This window comes from Malaclemys terrapin, chromosome 10, assembly GCF_027887155.1.
Source record: "Malaclemys terrapin pileata isolate rMalTer1 chromosome 10, rMalTer1.hap1, whole genome shotgun sequence".
Lineage (NCBI taxonomy): Eukaryota > Metazoa > Chordata > Testudines > Emydidae > Malaclemys > Malaclemys terrapin.
This window is the reverse complement of record NC_071514.1, coordinates 31,537,253-31,544,741: the sequence shown is the minus strand read 5'-3', so window position 1 is coordinate 31,544,741 and position 7,489 is coordinate 31,537,253. Positions and strand designations below refer to the sequence as shown.

The following is a 7,489-nucleotide window of genomic DNA, read 5'->3' as shown; positions in this document are numbered from 1 at the left end:
TCAGCACCCCCGCTATACAAATGGTTCCAGCCCCCCTGGCACCAGGTACCTCAGCCCCACACCCTCCCGTCCAGGGGCTGAGGCCCAGCACTGCAGGAGGAGTTTGGTGCCTAACTCCCAGTGCAGCCCAGGGGCGTTAGGTGACTCAACCCCTGTCAAACAGGACCTGGGTCGCGCCCAGCTCGCACCGGAAAGCTGGGGCGGGGCAGAGCAGCGCCTTGAGCGTGGCGGGCTCGCAGACCAGCCTTCCTCCTCCGGCCGCTGCCCGGCTAGAACACGCAGCGCCGCCCACCCATAGGCCCCATCCCGGAGGTAGGCGGCTGATCCCCCCCAGGACTCGGCGCCTCGCTTCACAGCAGTATCTATCCCGCTCTCCCAGCGGCCCGCGGTGGTTCGTTCGGAACTCACTACGCATGCGCCCAATTTGCAACGCCCCGGGTCTTTCCCCCCCCCCCCGCGGGGTCGTATGACCCGCCGCTCTCTGGTCTCTGCTTCTGGTTTCTCCCATTGCCCCTCCCATCCGGTTCCGGGTCAGGGCGGTGGTGGGGGTGGGAGGCGTTGGGGGCTCTCCGCTGCCCTGGCCGCCTGGGAGCCGCCGCCTGGAAGGATTTATTCCCCGTTAGGTACGTCCCGGTGCCGGAGCAGGGGAAGCCAAGGGGCTGGGGGACCCCGCCTGGGCGGCGGGGGTGGCGGGCCGGCTAGGGGTGCGGGCCGTGGAGCTGGGGAGGCCAGTTGCTGGCGCTCTGTGGAGGGAGGGGGCGAGGTGGGGGGTGACTGAGTCGTGGGGCGCTGGAGATCCCGTTGCTCATTGTTCGAGGGCGGCCGCGTTCTTTGGTCATCCCCCGAGCAGGGAGCGGGCCGGGCCGGGCGTGTGTTGCTCTGTCTCTGTCTGTGGCTACGGTTCAAGTGGGCTGCCCAGGCTCTTTGTTGGGCCCCTTCTCGGTAAGAGTTTTGAAGGTAGGCATTGGCCTTCGATGTGCTTTTACAATAACGTAATAAACGTTAAACTACTATATGAAGGTGCAGTAATAATGTATCTAACAAACTCTCAAAAGCAAAGCTGTTATCTGTACTAGAACATTAGTTAGGTTTCGCAGTGGTGTTTTGCTTTGCAGATTCAGAAGTCGTGCTATCCTGGTCAGTCTTACTCTGTTCTTGTGAGTAGGTTTGATTGAAACGTGCAAAAATCATACTCTGAAACGTGGAGTGTGTTCTTTAAATTGCTGTCAATTCAGCGGATAGCAGCAGGCAGAACAGAAGGATATCACAAAGTCTGGAGTCAGTGGTCAGTATTTTACTATCATATGGACAGACAACTCCCTATTCCCAAAATGTAGCTGTTGAGAGTAGGAACAGCTTCTAGTGGTTACCCTGCAGAGAGGAAACTTGTTAATCTTGAGCTTCCTTTTTTGTCGAAACTCTCTCTCACACACACACACACACACACACACATATATATATATATATATATATATATATATATATCCTGGGTTGATTGCTAGTTTAAAATAAGTAAATATTGGCTGCTTCGATTTTTATAGTAACTTAGGTTCTGAATATTTAGGTGGATACACCACATTAAATTACAGGAAATAGTGAGCTGGGTTCAATGTCTTTGGCACCTTGAATACTAAATACATTTTTTCAAACTTCAACTGAATGCTTACGTTCCTGCTCTCTATGCAGAGCAGCAATAGAAGTTGCTCAAAACCTGAAAATTATAAACTCCAATGGTCTTGTATTAATGTAGGTTTCCCAAATTTTTTCAGAGACTAGACTCATGGACCACCTTCTCTTCACTCATGATTTAATGGATTACCCCTCCATTGAAGATCAGATAACTGTATCCCAGCTAGAACAATTGCATACATCAAATGAAATATGAGGAAAGAAATTAGTGTTAACTTCTAGTGTATTTATTCTAGTGTATTTTAATAGCTGGAAATGAGAAGGAGCCAGCACCATGTATCAATCAAGTCTTGGAGGATCATAGTTGGGGAACTGCTGGCTGAACTCTAAATCTTCCTTTAAATGATCATTGTTTGTGTTCAGTCAGGCTATAGATACAGAGTGACTGCATCATCACATGTATTTTATAACTGAAGCAGACACTTAAGATGTTTTTCAATTATGCACAAGTTTCTTCAGTGGAAACTGCCAGGGTAGGTGAGTACATATAACTTGCAACTCTCTACCTCTGTTTTCCAAGTAAAAGTTCTTTGCACTAATGATCTGATAAACACTAATGATCATTATGTTGATCTAAAGTGATTACTACTAATCTTCTAACAGTATTTTCAGCATAAAATTTATAAACAACTCCATCTCTTTCAGCATATCTGTGCTTAATTTGGTGCCAAGTCTGTTAATTGCACAGCTGTGTTCCCGTTAGCCACCTTGAATGATTGGTTTATTAAGCAATAAGACATGCTAGGGGGTATGCTTCAAGATGATTATAACACCTTGGGCTATATTATGAGGCACAACGCCAAAGTGGCTTTAACCAACTTAAAGCAATAATTGCTACACAGTGCATTACCTAGAGTTCAGAACTGCTATTATGAAATGGAATTTAATGCAATTTCCTCATCAATGAAAGCTATTTTTAGAGTTGCAAGATGCTTATGAAGCAAGGCATTTTTATTACTTTCTGAGGGGTGGGAAGGACTTGAAACTTAACCATCTTTATCAAGTACTAACTACCTGTTTCATATATATTTTTTTTAAATCTCATGTCACAAACTTACAAGCAATTCAAACAGGGTTTTGCTCAGGTGCAGTAAAACATATAATGGTATTTTAATCTCAGTAACTCTCTAGCCACTTGGTTGAATTTGGAAATGCTATTTTTCTAGTCACAGTTCATATGAAAGTGTTACCAAAGCTGAAAATGGTGTCATTGTCATTGTGAAATGTTTCTATATCTATGTATTTTTTTAAAAAAGGCAACTTGAACTGAAATTTCATGCTTAACCGGTAAGATAACAAAACTAACTTAATGTTCTCACTTAAATGCTGTGGAAAAATGGAAAGCAGTGTCTTCTAGATTGGAACGAAAAGTTAACAATTTCTCTAAACTGAGAATAGAACTTTTTATTTGATCAGTGGTCCAGGGCCAGTACTTAGAAAAACTTACTACACCTGAAGCCACTACTGTTAATCCACCACACGTTCTGTCTTGGTGTGAAGTCACTTTAAAATCACTGCTAGTGTTAGAATGGAATGGATTTATTGTCTCTGAAAGATGGAATTCAATCTAACATGGTGCATAATCCTTCAGCATCAAGTTGTTGACAAGATAGTGAGTAAGTTCATTAGAGCTTGCTAGGACTAGAAATGAATGCTCTATATATGTGGCAAGAGAAGAGTGTCTAGTTTCTGTTATACAATATTTAGTTCTAGCCATCTTCTGAACCAATATGTATTTTAAAGCTACTACTACTTCCAAGTAATGCTATATTGATCCAGGACTGAATGTATAATGTCCTCTTCCTTGTACCTCACTCTTAATTTTGTACAAATATCTGCTGTTTGCTTGTGAATCTTATCACTTCTGATGATCTCTGGTTTTAACTATAGAACCAATTGTGCTATAGATTCCAAAGAGAGGAAGGACACAATCTCTGTACCAAAGCTTTTTTGTCTTTTAGTGCTTGGATAGGTGTCCGATCTCTAGTTCTATTGATTTGAGCTACTTAACCACAAATCAGGTGGTAGGAAAGCAAACTTTACTATGTTGGTTTGCTAGTGTATTTGCACCCTGATCTAAAGGACCTGCCTCAAACAATGAGATGGTAAGTGATAGGATGTGAAGAATCAATCTATAGCTGATTTGCTGATACTCCAAACAATGGAACAAACTGATAAATTTTTAGTGTCAGTGGCCAAGCGTTTTTGTCCATGGATTCTGGAAATGGACATTCTAATAACACATTGTATATTTAATTTTGAAACATTAATGCTTCTAGCACCTCTATCAAAGAGTAAAAAATTGGATTTTAATGATACTTTCCTGTGCGGAAAATCTGGTTTTGACATCGAAATTTGTGTGCTTTGAGACACCTGGAATATGGAAATCACTGAAAAGCCAAACTTTGGCTCTTGTAAGGGAGCAGAACTGCATACCAGGCATGTGATGTGAATTTCATCTTTTGCAAGTTTAGCTACAGTAATGAAGGTCAGACATCTATATAGCAAACTTAGAGATCAAGCTTCAATTAATTATACAGGTAAAGTGATGGAGAGATATTGAAAGAAAATAAAAGCTCACTGTTCCAAGAAGCTTTCTCTTGCTGCGGGAGGAGTGGGTGAGAACCAGAGAAAAATTGTTGGTGTCCCTCTTCTCTCCCCCACCCCCCGTCTTTCCCTTGAACTTCGACTGACTGAGAGTGAACTGCATTATCAGGGCATACTAAACATAGCTAAGTTTAATTTTAGTTCGTCTATTACTGAAATAAAAATATAGGTTGAGGTGCTTTGTTAAGGAAGTATATTAGGAGATAAAATAACATAGTGGGTCCAACACTGTTAGAGCAGCAGGTTGGGGATCATGTACTGAGGATTTTTGTTTAGGAACTGCGTAAGCAGAAATTATAGTAGTGGTCTCACTGTTGTTCTGCTTTGTAAGCATTTGTGAGCAATATGTGTCAAATTATTCTATAGCTAATTCGCAGGTCAGCAATATTCTGGCTTCCTTCAAACTGATGCTGTTTATTACTCCTGTTATATTAGTTTCATGTTCTTGTAGCTTCTGGATGATAGTGCTTTCATGCACGAAGCTTCACTTAGACTGTTTTGTCTATCTTGACTATTTAATCTGGATGACCGTTTAAAGAGATACTGAAGTTTAGTTGACCCAAAATTTGATCTTTCCTTTAATCAGCATGTATTTTGCAGACAATCTCTTATGCGGGGCTTGAAATTCTTCTCTTAAATGACTTACAATTGTGTTATACAGTCCTTAAAAATACCTGCTTCTTAAATATAGCTACCTGTTCATCAGTGAATAGAATATTGCTGATAAGAATCCAGTTAATAGATCTGGGAAGTTCTTTTATAGAATAACTTTACTGCATCTTGAGCAAATACTCAAACCCTATTCATGTTACATACTTAAGTAATATCTTTTAAGTTTATCCACACGTCTGATAAAATGTACATACACAGGGATTGCTTGGCCACTGAAATGCAGCAACCTCTGAGGTTAAGAACAGTTGTCAGCTGATACACAGCATACTCCAAACATGTAGTGAGAGGGAAACTTGCTCAAGGTATTGGGGATTTTAAATGTCAATGCAGTGTAGACAGTCTCTTAAGAGCACCGTCTGAAAGTGCCACATTATGAAATGCGTGGACATGAGATTCTCATTTCCTAATCTCCCGTGTTCCTTTTAATGTCTAATCTTTTATTTTCACATTTAAAGCAGTATCTTTCCAGTTTTCTTTCATTACCTTCTTGATTGTTCTTAGTAGCTTTTACTCCACACACAGTATTCCCTGCTGGTTGTTACTCTTACACAAACAACTTTCCCTTTGTATATAGTCTTCTGTTCTGCAGTCTATTTTGAGAAATATTTTGACTGAGTTAGGTTCTCCGAAAGGGAAATACTCTACAGAAAAAGCCATGTTCAAAATTTACCTGCCCTTATTGATAGGAATATCTAGTTCCAATCATGTAACTTTCTTTCAAATGTTTGACATTTACTGTCTGTTAGAAACATTCTTCACTTAATTAACAAGAAGACACTGATTTGTTAGTGTCCAGTTTCAACATGTAACAGAGACTAAACCTCATAAGGAAAATCATTTGACTCAAGCACCAGGAACTATTCTAAATGAAGTACATGACTTTTTAGAACTGTAGTCGGAAGTTTGTCATGACATACTCCAGAGGGTTCCCTCTCCATGTTTAAGAAACTAGTGTCTCAGATGTAACTGAACTGTGGTGGTAAAGTTGTAGCCAACACAGCTGAATTTCCAGATGAAAGTGGACTGCTGTCTTCTAAAGGTAACTATAGAGAGTTTGCTCATTGGCTAAAGGAATCATATAAATATTAATAATCCTTTGGTCTCACTCTGCAATTTTGTCTACTTGACATTGCTGTGCTACATAAAATCAGTAGCCCTTAAAAATAATTGTAGCAAATGTAGAAATTGGTTTTATGTCATGGGGATTGTTTGTGATTCATGCACTATCAATTATTGTTTGCCCTTCAGGAATGGAGAAGACTGTACATTTTGTTAGAAATTAGATGGTTCTTGTTATCCATATAGGAGGGCCATCACTTCTTGCGTGCCTTTTAATGAGAATTAACAAAACAGTTTTCTGGCAGTTTGGCCCTTTATATTAGTCTGGCTGCTTTTGCTGCATGATCAGCTTTAAAGTTTATTTGCCATTGTGGTGGAATGTAACTCCAAGTGCCGTCCATCTCTGAAGTGACTTTGAAAATGGCACCTTCTTAATCAATACATTTGACTCTTGTACATCTCATGCTTTCTTAAGTGATAAGTTCTTACTGCTGCATACTCCTGTCAATCCTGTAAAATCAACATAGCTATGAGATTCTGAGCGAGATTCTGTTTGTGTGCATCACCAGGATTAAGTTTAAGTCCCAAATATTTGGGACTCCTTGTTACTGGTGATGTGTGAGCCTGAAAGAACAACACAGCTTGAATTGAATGTCCCAGAGTGCATTTGCTTTTAAAAAATTTAATTATCTGAAAAAATGTTCTGATTTTGAGACAATTGTGGAATTCCAATAAACCTTTAAGGCACTCTTCAAAATAGAACTAGACCATAAGACTTTGCTTAATTTTGTCTGAGACAAAAGAGAATAACTTCATTACCATTTCCAGAATTACACCTCTACCTTGACATAATGCTGTCCTCGGGAGCCAAAAAATCTTACTGCGTTACAGGTGAAACCACGTTATATCGAATTTGGTTTGATCCACCAGAGTGCACAGCTCTGCCCCCCCGGAGCGCCGCTTTACCGCATTATAACCAAATTTGTGTTCTATCGGGTTGCGTTATATCAGGGTAGAGGTGTGCTGGGAGTTTTGTATTGTTTGATAGTTTGTGGCAATAATGGATTGCTGTAATCCAGTTTACTAAGGGCTATTAATATTTTACAATAATACTTGACATCTTTTTTTCACAACCTAACTGGTGCACAGTTTCCTCATAAGTATTAACCAATGATCAGCAGAACAGTTAGGAGACAGCTAGCAAGCAAAATTTATTTGATATAATAATCTTCACAGTTACTAGTACTAATCATTCTCAGTTCATGTTCATATTCTCATTCTCAGGTGAATCACTTCAGTGCTGTCTGCCATAAAAGTATTTGGCTGGACAATGTGGGTTGACAAACTTGTGACACTTAGCAAAGTGTCTCCCAAAAAGGTTCAGCCTGCTAACATGTTGGTACTTGTTAATAAATTAACTATGTAATAGCCAACGTCTGGGTCAGATCGAAGGAATAGATGC

General features: G+C 40.4%; 1 protein-coding gene across 6 annotated transcripts in view; it reads left to right on the top strand.

Annotated features, from left to right (window-relative positions):
• The first annotated feature begins 215 nt into the window (after positions 1–215).
• The window catches only part of BNIP2 (BCL2 interacting protein 2), a 30,556-nt gene continuing 23,282 nt past the window's right edge, over positions 216–7,489 (top strand). For 4 of the 6 annotated variants that reach the window (XM_054041451.1, XM_054041450.1, XM_054041449.1 and 1 more), the window contains exon 1: positions 537–623. The gene's annotated coding sequence lies outside the window, so the exon portion shown is untranslated. Of the gene's footprint in view, positions 313–536; positions 624–888; positions 958–7,489 lie in introns of those variants that run through there. The other 2 variants (XM_054041447.1, XM_054041452.1) reach the window with 2 other exon arrangements.